This window comes from Myotis yumanensis, unplaced genomic scaffold, assembly GCF_028538775.1.
Source record: "Myotis yumanensis isolate MYYU_CA2020_CCGP unplaced genomic scaffold, mMyoYum1.0.hap1 SCAF_2, whole genome shotgun sequence".
Taxonomy (NCBI): domain Eukaryota; kingdom Metazoa; phylum Chordata; class Mammalia; order Chiroptera; family Vespertilionidae; genus Myotis; species Myotis yumanensis.
This window is the reverse complement of record NW_027223753.1, coordinates 100,498,504-100,515,232: the sequence shown is the minus strand read 5'-3', so window position 1 is coordinate 100,515,232 and position 16,729 is coordinate 100,498,504. Positions and strand designations below refer to the sequence as shown.

The window sequence follows — 16,729 nt, the reverse complement described above, 5'->3', positions numbered from 1 at the left end:
TTATTGTAGTGACCATTTCACAATATATATAAATATTGAATCATGTACATTTAAAATTAATGTCATATATAATTATATCTCAATTTTTAAAAAAGAGTTCCACATTTTTTAAAAGGTATTTTTACTATCTAAATCCATGTGAAAATATCTAATTAAACATTCTCTATATAAAATTCACAAAGCAGTTTCCACAAACACTGCCTTTTTTTTTTTTAATATGGAACACTTCACGAATTTGCGCATCATTCTTGCACAAGGGCCATGCTAATCTTCTCTGTATTGTTCCAATTTTAGTATAGGTGCTGCCAAAGCAAGCACAGACACTGTCTTTTTTTTTTAATCCTTACCACTATGAGTTACTCAGAACTCCTCCCACTCTCATATTAGAGGATTTGTATAGTTGATGATAAGTAGGTCCTGTTTCTCTTGGCATGTGTGTTTATGTGTTTGCATGTATAAGAAAATTCAAGTATTCTTGAATATATAGTAGAAACATTCATAAATAAGAATAAAAGAAAATGATCTGGTTATGTATAAGCCAAATCTTAGAAGCATATAGAATGGTGGTGGAGTCTCCCCACTATTCACCATAAATTCTGATAGTTTTCAGGTTTTTTTAACTTAAGTTTATTTAACAACAAGACACTTGACTTTAAGGGAAAACTAGGATTTTTTATTTATTTATTTATTTATTTATTTATTTATTTATTTATTTATTAGTAATTTGTTCCTACTTAAAGACAGATTGCCCTACATGTAACAGCTACATACAAAAAAAGTTATAAAATTGTCCTTGGTCTTACAATGATAAGTGAAAATCATTAAAATTCTCCAACCGAATAAGGTATGCAAGGATGTTTATGTTAAACAGTGAGAACGAAGTAACTTACTGGAATATAGAGATGAGGGCTGAATAAGCATGCCACTAATGGCGGAAGGGGGTATTTTCACAGAACCACTATTTTTTCCCATCCTATCTCCATTTTATGCTCATCAAAGCATACCATTGGGCCGGGCCAGCATGGCTCAGTGGTTGAGAGTCGACCTATGAACCAGGAGGTCATAGTTCAATTCCCAGTCAGGGCATATGTCTGGGTTGCGGGCTCCATCCCCAGCATGGGGTGTGCAGGAGGCAGCCAATCAATGATCTCATCATTGATGTTTCTATCTCTCTCCATTCCACTCTGAAATCAATAAAAAAAAATGTTATTTAAAAAACGTACCATCAGTTCCTGGCCGATGTGGCTCTTGGTTGGTTGGAGTGCTATCCTATGCACCAAAAAGTCACAGGTTCAATTTCTGGTCAGGGCAGGTGCCCAGCCCAGGTTGTGGGTTCAATCTCCAGTCAGGGCAGGTACAGGAGGCAGCAAGTCTACGTTTCTCTTTCACATTTATGTTTCTCCCTCTATATATAGCTATATATATAAAAGGCTAATATGCTAAGTGCACAGATTTGTGTACCGGTGGGGTCCCTCAGCCTGGCCTATGGGGATCGGGCCTAAACCAGCAGTCTGACATCCCCTGAGGGGTCCCAGATTGTGAGAGGGTGCAGGAGGTGGGGGAACTAAATGGCAGTTTTCTACTTGAGAATATGTCTTGGTCTGAAGAAACCAAGTTCTGGAGTAAAGCACTGTTTAGTAGGCCCCTCCTCTCTGCTACAGGAATACATCCATTGTATCTTCATCCTCCATGTCCAACTGTGCAGTGTGTCTGCTTCATTGACAGACTGCCCATTAAATTGGAAGCTGATCTGCCTCATTGACAAACCCTGTCCACCACATTAGTTTACTAAGAGATATGTCTCTTAATTTTACACTGCACCACAGAACCACCCTGCCCCATCACCTTCAAATGAATATGATGGTTGTTCTCAGTCTGGACTCCTTCTTAGGGCTTTTCTTCGGCCATGGTGAGCACCAGTCTCCTCGGCTGCCACTTCACAAAGAGGTACTAGGTTCCCACCAAACGAGCACACAAGCAGCACCAGGGGTGGCTGATAGCATATCTTAATACATCACCCAGAAAGCCTGAGGCACTCCGTGGTGTGCTGGGAAAATGGTGCTCACTGCCAGGCTTCATCCCCTTAAGTAGAGAACGGGGGTACTCCAATTTGAGTCTCACACTCCTTTTCCTCCCCTGGGCAGGTGCAGAGCTTTGATTTCCTCCTGCCCAGGTAGGAGGGATGGGTAATTATGAAATATGAAAAGTATTATGATGGAGTGAGCATAGGGGTTTTCAAAATCACAACAGCAGCAACCCCAGCAGAGGGGGCGGGAAGGCTTTCTAGGAGAGCTGGATCTCCAAAGGAGAATAGAAGTTACCGAGGCATGGGAGGAGGCCAGGAGATGGCCTGCCCACACCCTCTTCCATTTCCTATTTTCTCTGTTTCCCATAGCGGCATCATCATCTATTGAGGCTTCCAACCTAATATCTAGTTGACTCCTACTCTTCCCTCCCCACGACTTCCACCTGTCCCCACATCTGAGTATTCCAAATTTTATCACTTCACCTGTAGAAAGGTCCTAGAAACCTTTCTTCTGACTTGCAGCCCTGCCTGCCTTCATGCTATTTATCTCAACTCTTCTCTGACTTCAAGCAACCATTAAGCAACTCTCCCTTGTTTGTTCATCATGGCTGGGCTTACTGAAACAATAGAATAAAACCCCAACTCTTTCCCATGGTATCAAGGACTTTCATAGACAGGTTCCAACCTGGTAAGTCTTTGTCTCCTAATGGCCAATGTGCATGCTGCACAGAACTGTCTCAGATCTCGACCAGCCCTCCTGTAATAAATGTACTCTCCTCACTTTTGAGACTCAGCTCAAATCTCATCCCAGTTTTTAAGCCTTGCCTGACTTCTTCAAGTAAAAGGAGTCATTCTTCTTTGCTCCCCTAGCTCTCTGCTGGCACCTCTATTCCAGTTCTTAAGTGCACTGCATGTCTTGGTTTCTGTTCCCACCAAAAGGCCAGCTCCTGGAGAGAAGAACTGGGTTTTTGTTGTGGTGGTGGTTGTTTTTTAATACATTTTTTTCAGAGAGGAGGAGAGATGGAGAGAGAGAGAGAGATAGAAACATCAATGATGAGAGAGAATCATTGATCAGCTGCCTCCTGCATGCCCCATACTGGGGATCAAGCCCACAACCCGGGCATGTGTCCTGACCAGGAATTGAACTGCAACCTCATGGTACACAGGTCAATGCTCAACCACTGAGCCACGCCAGCTGGGCAAGAACTGGGTTGTTTTGATCTTTGTATCTTCCATGCCTCTCACAATGCCCATCGCCCAATGGGAGTCCATTGATTACTGAGTGACAGACTGAATGTCTGGGCAATGTACATTACACTTTTACCCGTTTTAAGTACTCTACAAAGTGTTAGAATTTTTAAAGCTAAGACCCAGCACAAAGACCAGGATTTTCTGCCTAAAAACAAATGTCACCCCTTCCAAGTACTTATAATAAATATTAAAAGCAGGACCCAACATTTTAAAAGGCGAAAGATTTATGCGATCTGAAGAGAAACCAGAGTATAGGACCCAACATTTTATACAGGATCATCATAAATATTTGCAAAAAAGCTTTTTTTAAAATGCACATACGCACTTCTATTGATTTCAGAGAGGAAGGGAGAGGGGAGAGAGACAGAAACATCAATGATGAGAGAGAATCATTGATCGGTTGCCTCCTGCAGGCCCCCCACTGGGGACTGAGCCCACAACCCAGGCATGTGCTCTTGACCAGAGTCAAATCCGAAACCCTTCAGTCGGCAGGCTGACGCTCTGTCCACTGAGCCAAACCGGCTAGGGCAACAAAAAAGCTTTTTTAAAATATGGCAGAAATACATGAAGATGGTTCTTAGATTTTTTTGTTTGGAGGTTGTTGTTTTTTTCATCTTTATTGTTCAGATTATTACAGTTGTTCCTCTTTTTCCCCCCCCCATAGCTCCCCTCAAACCAGTTCCCACCCCACCCTCTGCCCTTACCCCCCCTCCCCCACTGTCCTCATCCCTAGGTGTACGATTTTTGTCCAGTCTCTTCCCACACCCCCCAACAACCCTTTGCCCCCGAGAATTATCAGTCCATTCCCTTTCTATGCCCCTGATTCTATTATATTCACCAGTTTACTCTGTTCATCAGATTTTTTATTCACTTGATTTTTAGATTCACTTGTTGATAGATATGTATTTGTTGTTCATAATTTTTATCTTTACCTTTTCCTTCTTCTTTCTCTTCTTAAAGAATACCTTTCAGCATTTCATATAATACTAGTTTGGTGGTGATGAACTCCTTTAGCTTTTTCTTGTCTGTGAAGCTCTTTATCTGACCTTCACTTCTGAATGATAGCCTCGCTGGATAAAGAAATCTTGGTTGTAGGTTCTTGCTATTCATCACTTTGAATATTTCTTGCCACTCCCTTCTGGCCTGCATAGTTTCTGTTGAGAAATCAGCGACAATTGTATGGGTACTCCCTTGTAGGTAACTGTTTTTCTCTTGCTGCTTTTAAGAGTCTCTCTTTGTCTTTAGCCCTTGGCATTTTAATTATGATGTGTCTTGGTGTGGTCCTCTTTGGATTCCTTTTGTTTGGGGTTCTCTGTGCTTCCTGGACTTGGAAGTCTATTTCTTTCATCAGGTAGGGGAAGTTTTCTGTCATGATTTCTTCAAATAGGTTTTCAATATCTTGCTCTCTCTCTTCTTCTGGCACCCCTATAATTCGGATGTTGGTACATTTGAAGTTGTCCCAGAGGCTCCTTACACTATCTTGATATTTTTGCATTCTTTTTTCTTTTTGCTTTTCCGGCTGGGTTTTTTTTGCTTCTTCGTATTTCAAATCTTTGACTTGATTCTTGCGATTCTCTAGTCTGCTGTTGGGAGTCTGTATAATATTCTTTATTTCAGTCAGTGTATGCTTAATTTCTAGTTGGTCCTTTTTCATATCCTCAAGGGTCTCACTAAATTTATCGGTGGTTTCTAGAAAATTCTTGAAAAACCTTATAACTATGGTTTTGAACTCTATATCCAGTCGTTTGCTTTCCTCCATTTCTGTCATTTGTCATCTGTTTCTTTGTCTCTGCATTTTGGCTGCTTCCCTGTGTTGATAGAGTGGCTTTGTGTGCTAGGTGTCTTATAGGGCCCAGTGGCTCAGCCTCCCCAATTACCTGAGGTGGACACTCTTGGTGCACCCCTTTGTGGGCTTTGTGCACAATCTTGTTGTAGTTAAGCCTTGATTTTTGTAGGTAACATTGGGAGGAATTGACCTCCAGGCCAATTGTCTGTGAAAATCAGCTGTGTCTGCAGTGGGAGAACTTCTGTGCTGGAGACACCCTTCTGGGGCAAGACTTGCTTCAGTGGGGCTTTGGTGCTCACTGAGTCTGCCCCCTGAGTGTGTCCCTTATGGATCTGAGGAGTTGTAATCTGGATAGTCCCACTCTGACCACTGGGTACACGGGCTCTTGGATCTCTAAAGAGGTGCTAATTTAGCCTCTGCCTGAGGCTACCCAGCAGGAGCTACAGAGAGATCTGCAGATTCCTCTCCCTTGTTTGAGGTTTGGAGGTGCCCAGATGAGGCCCAGCTGTGAATCAATGCAAGCTGCTGTGGGGCCTTGAGCCTTCTTTTGGATGTTCTGGGTCTGTCTGACCCAGCTGCAGTTTGTTAGGTAATTTTAGATTGCAAATGGCCAGCCTATTCATATGCAAAAGCCTCTGCTCACAGCTTGGGTGGGGCAGGGTCTCAGGGAATCAACAGGGCGGAGCAAATAGCTATGGGTGATCCTCAGCCCTGCCCTAAGAGGCCCCGCTTCTCAGTGTCCCGTGGTAATCACTACCAGCACCTCTGAGAGAAAGCCGCCCTCGAGTTCCGCCCGCTGCCAGACAGTCCAGTTTCTCCCCTTATGAGTCTGGGTCCTCAGAGACTCGCCTGGAACTGGAGTTCAGAGCAGTCGGGAGCTTGTGTCTCCCTCCCGATTGGAAAAGACACCAGCGTCCTTCGTTGCCAGCCCTTTCCTCGCGCGCCTCCGTACCTCTGCACTTTATTTCCGCACCTCCTCTGAGTCTCAGTGTGCTTTTCTCTTTCCTTCTAGTTGTAAATTTCCACTCAGCCAGCCTTCCTGTGGTCCTGGATGATGTCTGTTTTGTCTTTTAGTTGTAGTTTTGAAGTCGTTGTGCGAGGCAGCAATTTCAGGTGTTTACCTATGCCGCCATCTTGGTTTCTCCTCTCTGTTTGGAGTTTTTTGAGGAATAGGCAGAAAGAGGATTCTATTTAGGTAGTATTTTTCAGTTTTCCAACATAAATGTTATGGTACTGTAATGGGAAATACTAGTTTTATTTTTTTAATGTGTTCTATGAGTTAAACATGTATCCTATATCATTGTTTACAACTTTTGTTGTTTTGGCAAATTTTATTTTCCTCCACCTATGACTCAATGTCAGCTCAAAGCAGCTTCTATCTAAATAATCACAAATTCTAACTTAGAGTTGAAAGAAAAGGATTGTTCCAGGTGTGCTCCAAAAACTGCTGTGATCACCTGAACTTTAAAACCTTACTTGGTGGATCATAAGTTCAGCGCCTCAGACACACACCCCTCCTTCCTCACTTTATATAATTCCCAGGGAACACTGGGTCAGCACAAGTGAGCAAGTTAACGTGTGCTGACCTGCCTCACCTGAGACTCAACTTCTCCACTGGGCAATTCCAATATTTTAGAATGAGAAAAGGTAGTTTCTCCTCATTTCAAAAACTTCAGGATTTCCTTCTTTCCTTTCTCATCTTGCTATCACATTAGAATTTTTGATGCCACAAGATCAAGTAGGAGACTCTCCCCTTAATGACTGTAACTAATCTGCACTGCAAAAGCAAGTGGGGTTTCTAATCTAACATTGTGCCTGGCAGGCGCTCGCAAGTCCCAGAAGTGTAAGTCATATTCACTGTCCACAATAGGGATCTACAGTGGGGCCTTGACTTACGAGTGTCCCGACTAACGAGTTTTTTGAGATACCAGCTGTCTCTTGGCCGATTTTTTGCATTGAGTTGACAGAGTAATTTGAGTTAACAAGCTCCTTAACGAGCTTCTTAACGAGCTCGGTCTCAGAACGAATTAAACTCATAAGTCAAGGCCCCACTGTATCTCAAAAATGTGGGGGCATGCATGATGAAAGGAACAGCTTATTAAAAAGATATGCTTTTGCTATGTAACATTAGCATCATATCCGACCCCATAAGATGAACTATATTGGAGCAAAGGTATCAACATTATGAAAATTATTCATACTACATTCCAATTAATAAACCCCCAAATAATAAAACCACACATTTAATCAGGAATAGTACTGTTCTTGAACATTATTCTCTATTTTGACATTTTACATAGATATTTCCCTTTAGAACTATGTACACAATTCTAACAAGTTTAATGAGTTTCCTATTTATATATATAAAAAGTCTGTGGTCATGATGCCCTCACACCATAAAGACCATTCACCAGGAGGCTGCGTGCATGGCTGCATGCACGGCGAGGCACAGGCAGGTGAACGGGGACTTGACGCTGCATCCCGGCAGATGCCGGTGGGTCTGGATCTCACGCAATTTCGAGGCATGCATGGGTGGATGGGGCTGCGTGCGCGGCAAGGTGTGCGTGGGTGGGCAGGGACTTGAGTCTGGGTCTCACCGCACCAGCAGGACTTGATGCTGAGTCTCCACAGATACTGGCCCAGACTCTGACAGGAGGGAGGAGGGAGCTGGATACCCGCAATATTAAAATATTTCCTCTAATTAATTCCCTTTTATTTATTTTTTTTTATATATTTTTATTGATTTTTTACAGAGAGGAATTGAGAGAGATAGAGAATTAGAAACATCGATGAGAGAGAAACATCGATCAGCTGCTTCCTGCACACTTTCTACTGGAGATGTGCCCACAACCAAGGTACATGCCCTTGACCGGAATCGAACTTGGGGCCTTTCAGTCCGCAGGCCAACGCTCTATCCACTGAGCCCAACCGGTTATGGCATCCTCTAATTAATTCCCTTTTAATGTGCATGAATTTTGTGCACAAGGCCACTTGTACCAAATAAAAGGATGCAAATTAGAAGTAGAGAGAATGTAAGAAATTAAAGAAACATTTATTGAATGTCAACTTTTGTCAACCCCTGTGCTGGAAGATAATAAAAAAAGCAATAAACTTTCAGTCCTTATAAAGCTGAGAGTTTATCAGGGGCCATAAAGAATGCATCAGATATAGTGTGATAAGAACCATTAGGAATATGGTGGAAAGGGAGGGGGTAGGAGGAAAAAGGCAGGACATCTGTAATACTCTCGACAATAAAGATTAAGAAAGAAAAGAAAAATTAGTAGGATAGAAAGATTCCTCAGAAGAGAGAATGGTTAATTCTAGGGACTCTAGAAGACTTCTCAAAGGTGATGATGGATAAACTGGGGTTTGAAAGACACTGAAAGAGCTTTCCAGAAGGAGAAAGTGGCTTTCTATACAAGAAAACATCCTGCAAAAAGAACCTGGTGAGAATTTCCATTTAGTTGGGCCCCAGGAACCAAAAGTCTGAAGGAGGGAATTTTCTCCAATTGATGGAGTTATAGACCTGAGGGACAACACCGTTGGTGTTGCATTTGTTCCAATTCTGTTCTCTCAATGCTCAGCCCCAAATGTAGGAGTGCACAGCAGAGCTGGGTAAGTAAAGTCTCAGTTTTCTGATTGGAAGACTAAAACAAGAAGCCCCAGGAAACAAAAGTAACAGGGAAATTGCTAAGAGAGTTGTTCAGGGAAGTGACCCCATTAAGTTGTCTATGGAGCCCAGGGTTCATTCCTGAGCTGCTCCTGCCTGGATCTGGTACTATGTTCCCAATTTCTCCCCTTTTGCCCAACTCCACTCACCGCCCCCGCCCCCCCCCCCCCCCCCCGCCACTGGCCTTCACCATACTGTTATATGTGTCTATGGGTTATGCATATATGTTCTTTTATCAATATTTATTATTTTTAAATTACAGTTCATACACAATATTAGATTAATTTCAGGTGTACAACTCCATCATTAGACATTTACATAACTTATGAAGTGATGACCCCAATAAATCTAATACCGTATACAGGCATTACAATATTATTGACTATAATACCTACCTGTACTTCTCTATCCCTTCACCTTTTTCACCCAATCTTCCTCCCCTCTGGCAACCATCAGTCTGTTCTTTGTATCTATGAGTCTGTTTCTGTTTTGCATAGACATTTCTCCAAAGAGGACATACAGATGGCTAACAGGCATATGAAAAGATGCTCAACATCACTAACCATCAGGGAAATGCAAATTAAAACAATGACAAAAAAACAAAAACAAACCAACACTGAGATGCCACTTCACACCAATCAGAATGGCTACCATCAATAAATCAACAAACAGGTGTTGGTGCGGATGTGGAGAAAAGGGAACCTTCATGCACTGTTGATGGTAATGCAGACTGGAGCAACCACTGTGGAAAGGATTATAGAGGTTCCTCAAAAAATTAAAAATGGAACTCCCATTTGACCTAGTAATCCCACTTCTAGGAATATATACCAAGAAACCAGAAACACCGATCAGAAAGGATATATTCACCCCTATGTTCATAACAGCACAATTTATAAGAGCTAAGATTTGGAAACAGCCTAAGTGCCCATCAGCAGAGGAAAGGATTAAAAAACGATGGTACATCTACCCAATGGAATACTACACTTCTGTAAAAAGAAAGGAACTCTTACCATTTGCAACAACATGGATGGACCTGGAGAGCATTATGCTAAGCAAAATAAGCCAGTCAGAGAAAGATAAGTATCACATGACCACACTCATTTGTGGAATATAATGAGCAACATAAACTGATGAACAAAAATAGAGCCTGAGGAAAAAAATATTTTAGAATAAAATGGAAGTAATCCTGTTATTTTCAGATTTTTATTTTATTTTTTAAAAAAAATATATTTTATTGATTTTTTACAGAGAGGAAGGGAGAGGGATAAGAGAGTTAGAAACATCGATGAGGGAGAAACATCGATCAGCTGCCTCCTGCACATTCCCCACTGGGATTTGCCTGCAACCAAGGTACATGCCCTTGACCGGAATCAAACCTGGGACCCTTGAGTCCGCAGGCCGATGCTCTATCCATTGAGCCAAACCGGTTAGGGCTATTTTCAGATTTTTAATATTTCCTACAAATATTGTGATATTATACTATGTTAATACAGTTTAGGTAATATAATTATATTAAAAAATTTTTTTTTCTTGAAATATTGCATGTAAATGGCTGATTATTTTGTACCTACAATCTGGTAATAGATTTATTTTGTTAAAAAATTTAAAAATGAAACCCCTTTATGACACAGTGATTCCACTTCTAGGTATATATCCAAAGAAAGCCAAAATACTAATTTGAAATAATACAATCACCACTATGTTCACTGCAGCATTATTTACAATAGCCAAGATATAATAGCAACCCAAGTGCCCATTGATAGATAAATGGATTAAAAAGATGTGGTACAAATACACAATGGAATATTACTTGTCCATAAAAAGCATAAAATCTGACCATTTGCAATAGCATGGATGGAGAGTATTATGCTAAGTCAAATAAGTCAGTCAGAAAAAGACAAATACGAGATGATTTCACTTACATGAGGAATGTTAAGAATACCCTCTAGGACTAGGTCCATCCATGTTGTTGCAGAGGGTAAAATTTCATTCTTTTTCATGGCTGAATCATATTCCATTGTATGTATACAGCACTTCTTCTTAATCCATTCATCTATTGATGGACACTTAGGTTGCTTCCATATCTTATCTATTGTAAATAATAATAAGATAAACATACACATGTATATATACCTGATATATCTTTATGATATATGTTTTGGATTTCTTTGGATAAATACCCAGAAGTGGAATTGCTGGATCCTTTTTTGTCTCTTGTTATAGCCTTTGTTTTAAAATCTATTTTGTCTGGTATAAGTATTGCTACCCCCAGCATTATTTTTTAATAGTTCTTTATTGTTGAAAGTATTACATATATCCCTCTTTTTCCTCCATTGACCCCCCTCTAGCTCACCCCAGCCCCTTGTCCCAGGCCTTCAGCATCCTATTGTCTGTGTCCATGGTTATGCATAATATATATGCATACAAGGTCTTTAGTTGATTACCTCCCACCACCCACCATCCCCTGCCTTCCCTCTGAGATTCTGCACTCTGTTCCATGCTTCCATGTTTCTGGATCCACTCCGTTCACCAGTTTATTTTGTTACTTAGATTCCACATATGAGTGCAATCATGTGATACTTGTCTTTCTCTGACTGGCTTATTTCACTTAACATAATAATCTCTAGGTCCATCCATACTGTCTCAAAGGGTAAGAGATTCTTCATTTTTACTGCTGCACAGTATCCCATGGTATACATGTACCACAGCTTTTTTTACCCACTCATCTACTGATAGGCACTTGGGCTGTTTTCAGATCTTAGCTACTGTATATTGTGCTGCTATGAACATAGGGGTGCATACATTCTTTCTGATTGGTGCTTCAGGTTTTTTAGGATATATACCTAGAAATGGGATCACTGGGTCAAAGGGAACTTCCATATTTAATTTTTTGAGGAAACTCTATACTGTTTTCCATAATGGCTGCACCAGTCTGTAATCCCTGTACTAGAATTCTCTTTTCTCCACATCCTCACCAGCACTTGTCATTTGTTGATTTGTTGATGGTAGCCATTCTGACAGGTGTGAGGTGATACTTTATTATCATTTTAATTTGCATCTCTCAGATGATCAGTGACTTTGAGCATTTTTTTCATGTGCCCCTTGGCCATCTTTATGTCCACTTTGGAGAAGTTTCTATTTAAAGTCCTTGAAAGGTTTGGAGTGGGCTGGGGTTGCGTGCCTGTGACATGAGGCTGTAATGTATCAAAAAAGTTTTTATTGCAGGCACCTGGGTGCAGATGGGCTGAGTCCGACAAAAAGGAGTCAGTGGAGAGTGCAGGGAGGGGGAAGACTTTTATCAGCTATTGCTGGCTGCAAGCAGTTCGGCTGACGTAAGGGTCCAGTCCTTTGTTTCTCCCACCACCAGTGTCTTCTGGTTATCTGAGCTATGTGGTGTTCAAGGCTGCAAGATATCTGCTAAGCACAGTAAGTTTTACTCTGCCCCGTTTTATTCTCTTTAACCCTTAACCCTTTCACTCCCGTCTTAAAGGGTATATATAAAGGAAAAGAAGGGTGATGAGGTCGCCGTTTCTCTTGTACTACTTCCTGCATGAGAGGGGATATAGTGGACACCTAAGGAGTAAATTCAGATTATTTCCTAGGATATAGGCCTGTAGGGTCCCTTTACCTGGGTAAGGACGAACTATCCTACTGTCTTAACTAGGACTTGTAATCTTGTTTGTATAAATTTGGTAACTATTCTGAAAATGCAGGGCCTGAAGAGGAGGAGGAGGAGAAATAGTGTTAGGGGGCCTGTAAGGGGGTAAAAGCCAGGTTAATTTGGGCAGAGCTGCTTGTAGGCTGGACCATATAGACTGCTCTATGCTGTCCTGACTGCTCTCCTTGAGCCATTGAGCATTCTGTAGAATGTGTTGTGTTCTTTCCTCTATTTGACCTATAGAGTTTAGATAAAAACAACAGGAGGTGTTAGCAACTAAACATACTCCTTCCTCTTTGGCTAAAAGATAGTCTAGGGCTAGTCAGTTGTCTATAACCATGCAAGCTAGGGAATCTAAAGATTTAGAGAGCAGTTTGAAATTTCCCCCTGTGTCTTCTGCGATGGTTGCCATGGTCGCTGTCATGTTTTTCAGAGTGACAGCAATGTATGCTAGTCCCCCAGTTAGTCCCGTGGCCATGGCTGCTGCAACTGCTCCTATAACAACAGCACTGATACCAAAGTCCCTCTTTTTTCGCTTGAGACTGAGGGATGTGGTCCAAGAGGCGTTATGAGGCCTGAATGATTAGAGTGCCTGCCTCTGGGGTGACAGAGCCGATGGCTCAGAGGCCCCGCTGCCAGATTGGATGTAAGCACGGGACAGCTGTTCCTATCTGTGCCTTTGTAATGTCATGGGCCCCTAGGAACATGATTCCTGTTGGTAGGCAGAGGATTCCAGTGTTGTTTGGGCCCTGAGAGTCTGACCTTAGACCTAAAGTTAGGCTGGAGTGGTTAAACCAAGAAATACGGATGGTTGTGTTAAAGGAGCACCCGGGAGTAGTGGCTAATTTCTATGGAGTGGTTGCCCTGGAACTTTCCCCATTATGACAAGGCTAAGTCATGCTGAGTCTCATTGCACCTATTGCCTGAAACTGGAATTGTAAGATTGCAAGTTGCTGCTGTCAGGTTGAGATAAAGGTTAGATGTAATACTGACTTGAATACCAACAGTATAGTTGAAGGTCGTGTTAGAAAGCCATGGTATGTAAGGTACAAATGGACCGGTAGCTGGTATAAATAGATGGTCTGGAGAGCAATGGTGTCTATCCCTGGGGTTAAGGTGGGGAAACATTAGGTTTGTGGCTAAGATGGCCTGGGGAATGTGAAGACATTTCAAGGGGTGAGCCTTCTGGTTAATATTAAAGAGTAAAGCGGGGTTTGGTGTGCCTGGCTCTTGGCGTGTAGGGCTGCTTCATAGTATGTCAGACAAGTTTGTGGTAATTCCCCATAATAGGGGAGTGTTACCAGGGGAAGGTTGCTTGTGACATATCCACTGTGTCGTATTGGAGGATTGATGAATTTGATAGCCCACAGCTCTGACAGTCTAGACTATAGAGTTATTGTGCCAGACTGTGCTGGTGAGGGGAGTGAGTAGGGGTGAGAAGGAAGAAGACTAGTAGCGGGGGGGGGGGGGCCGGGGGACCATTTTAGGGATCTGGGAGAATCAGAAGCATTATGAAGGTAAACAAATAAGTGTGATCTGGAATGAAATCCTATAAATCACCCTGGAACCAGAGGTCTGCAATGAATTAAAAAATATCTTGCAATGTTCTGACGGGGTGGGCTGCGCCAGGTGGGGAAATGTTGTCACAAACAATCTGCAGGAATGTGAAAGCCTGGGTATATAATCTATTAGTCATTTGGCTGACATTCGAGAGGGGCTATTCTTTTTCAGGAAGGCTAGTGTGGGGAGGGGTGACTTGGGGTCCCAGCAAGGACAAAAGAGAGTTCCCCTGGGAATTATCCTATGATTGTGATGATACTCAAAATAAGACAGAATGAGAATGATTAGGAAAGGAAGGGCAGCAAGTATCCAAAGGTACCAGAGGATGACGAGGAGGGTAAGTCCTCCGGGATTCTAGTGAGCTGGAGGGTGGTTGGTGAGATGACCTTGGACCTCCACCTAGGGTGGGGCTCCAAGAGGGCTACCTTAATTTTTGTCTGGTGTATCCAATGAGGCAGACCACAGACCTTAACTGCCGTAGGTGTATTGCAGATGACAGTATACGGTCCATTCAGCTTGTAATTTGTCTGTGGGTTGGCAGATTAGAACTTGCTGTCCAGCTAAGTTGTCTTCGTTCCTGTGATCAGGGTTAGGAAAGGGTAAGAGAGTGTTGACAGCGTCCCTGAGGATAGCTCTGGTAGTTTGTAATGCTGGTAAATAGTCTCCCATCGGCTCTGCCTCACCTGCTAAGTCATGACCTAGTAGAAATGTTTGGCCGTACATTATTTCAAAAGGGCTATAGAAGGTGGGAGCCCTGGGAGTAGACCTAATTCTCATAAGGGATAAAGGTAGTGTCTCCGTCCAAGGCATTTTAACTTCTTGGGCCAATTTGGATAGATGTGTCTTGAAGATTGAAGTCATTTTTTCTACCTTGCCTGAGGACTGAGGCCGGTAAGGAATATGTAAGTGCCATTTTATTCCTAAGACTCAAGACACTGCTTGAGTAATTTGACTTATGAATGCTAGTCCATTATCCGATTGTATGCTGGTGAGTAAACCAAAACCGGGAATAATCTGATTGAGGAGTGTCTGAGATACAGTGTCTGCCGTCTCAGAGGTGGTGGGAAAGGCCTCAACCCACCCTAAGAAGGTGTCTACAAAGACTGAGATATTTGCTTCTCTTTATAGGAGGCATGTGGGTGAAGTTGACCTGCCAGTCTTGTCCCAGGGTAAAGCCTCAGGCCTGATAGGTGGGATAAGAAGGAGGCCTTAGGGATCCCTGAGGAGAAGTGGTGCAGAATATAGGACAGCTGTGCGTCAGGTAATAGATACAGTCAGACAAGTGTGAACAGGTGAGGACGGGGGTAAGGAGGTGTATAAGAGGTTCAGGGCCTATATGGAAGGACTGATGTAAGGAATGTAAGATGGAATCTGCTTGGTTCTCTGGCAAAATATATATACCATTGAGTAGAAACCGTGGCCCTTTTTGTTCAAATTTTTACTGGCTAAAGCCTGCCCTTTCCACTGGAGAATATTCAGGCGTGTAGGAGGCTAAAGATAGAAATTGGCGCTTTTCTGATGGTGACGACCTCCCCACGACAACATGCCTCTCGCCAAGGATCTCCTCCACCCCTCCCCAGAAGAGAAGAGGAAACACAAGAAGAAGCGCCTGGTGCAGAGCCCCAATCCCTACTTCATGGATGTGAAATGCCCAGGATGCTATAAAATCACCACCGTCTGTAGCCAGGCACAAACGGTAGTTTTGTGCGTTGGTTGCTCTACTGTTCTGTCAGCCAACAGGAGGAAAAGCAAGGCTTACAGAAGGATGCTCCTTCAGAAGGAAGCAGCACTAAAAGCACCTCAAATCAAGATGAGTGGGAAACCATCCCAATAAACACATTTTGGATACAAAAAAAAAAAAAGACAAAGATAGAAACTGGCTACTTATAGTCTGCCTCCATAACTGTCTTGCAATTGTATCAGCATAATTGTTTCCCCGGGCTATTAGTGACCTCTGCACTGTATGACTATGGTCTCTAGGGGAAGTTGAGCTGCCTCAGGAGTTTTTGTATACCAGTAAGTCTTCCATTTATTATGGGGGTTCCTTGGGTAGAGAGGAAACCTCTTCGTTTCCAAATGGCCACATGGGAGTGTATTATATGGAAGGCATATAGAGTCAGTATATATGTTTATTCTTTTCCCTTCTGCTAGTGTTAGGGCTCTGGTTAATGCTATTAATTCTGCTCTCTTGAGGTGGTGCCCTAGGGGAGAGGGTTGGCCTCAACAGTACTTTGAGGGTTCATGCACACAATGGAGTATCCTGCATAGGAGATATTGTCTGAGATGTAGGCACTCCCGTCAATGAACCATGTTTGTGTCTCTGCAGAGAGAGGACCATCCTTTATGTGAGGGAAAGGGGAAAGGGGAGGTCCAAGACCTGGATACAGTCATGTGTCTGTGAGTTGCCTGCCCCTGATGATATGGGGAGTAGTGTGGCTGGGTTAAGCGAGGAAGTCGAAGCTATGATTACTTGAAGTGTTTGGAGAAAAAGAATGTGGAGTTGTTGAATGCGAGAGGGAGCCATAATGTTCTGTAGATGTCTTTGAGATAACATGTCTTTAATGTTATGTGAAGAACATACTGTGACCGGACTATGGAGGGTAATTTTCGGGCTTTCTAGAGTTAAAATAGCTGCTGCCTCAAGATTTTTTAGGCATGAAGGCCATCCTAAAACAGTGTTGTCTAACTGCTTGGAGAGATATGCAACTGCCTGGAGGGTGGGCCCCTTGTGCTGCCCCAAGAGTCCCATTGCTGTTCCCTGTCTTTCAGTAGTATATA

The 16,729-nt window shown here is 42.6% G+C and overlaps 1 non-coding gene and 1 pseudogene across 1 annotated transcript; one reads left to right on the top strand and one right to left on the bottom strand.

The window, feature by feature from the left end:
• Positions 1 to 211: 211 nt before the first annotated feature.
• Positions 212 to 318, bottom strand: LOC139004536 (U6 spliceosomal RNA). Its single transcript, XR_011470414.1, has one exon. It is a non-coding gene; the product is annotated as a U6 spliceosomal RNA (small nuclear RNA).
• A 15,176-nt stretch (positions 319 to 15,494) lies between these two features.
• LOC139002004 (small ribosomal subunit protein eS27-like) lies at positions 15,495 to 15,813 on the top strand (annotated as a pseudogene).
• The last annotated feature ends 916 nt before the right edge of the window (positions 15,814 to 16,729 follow it).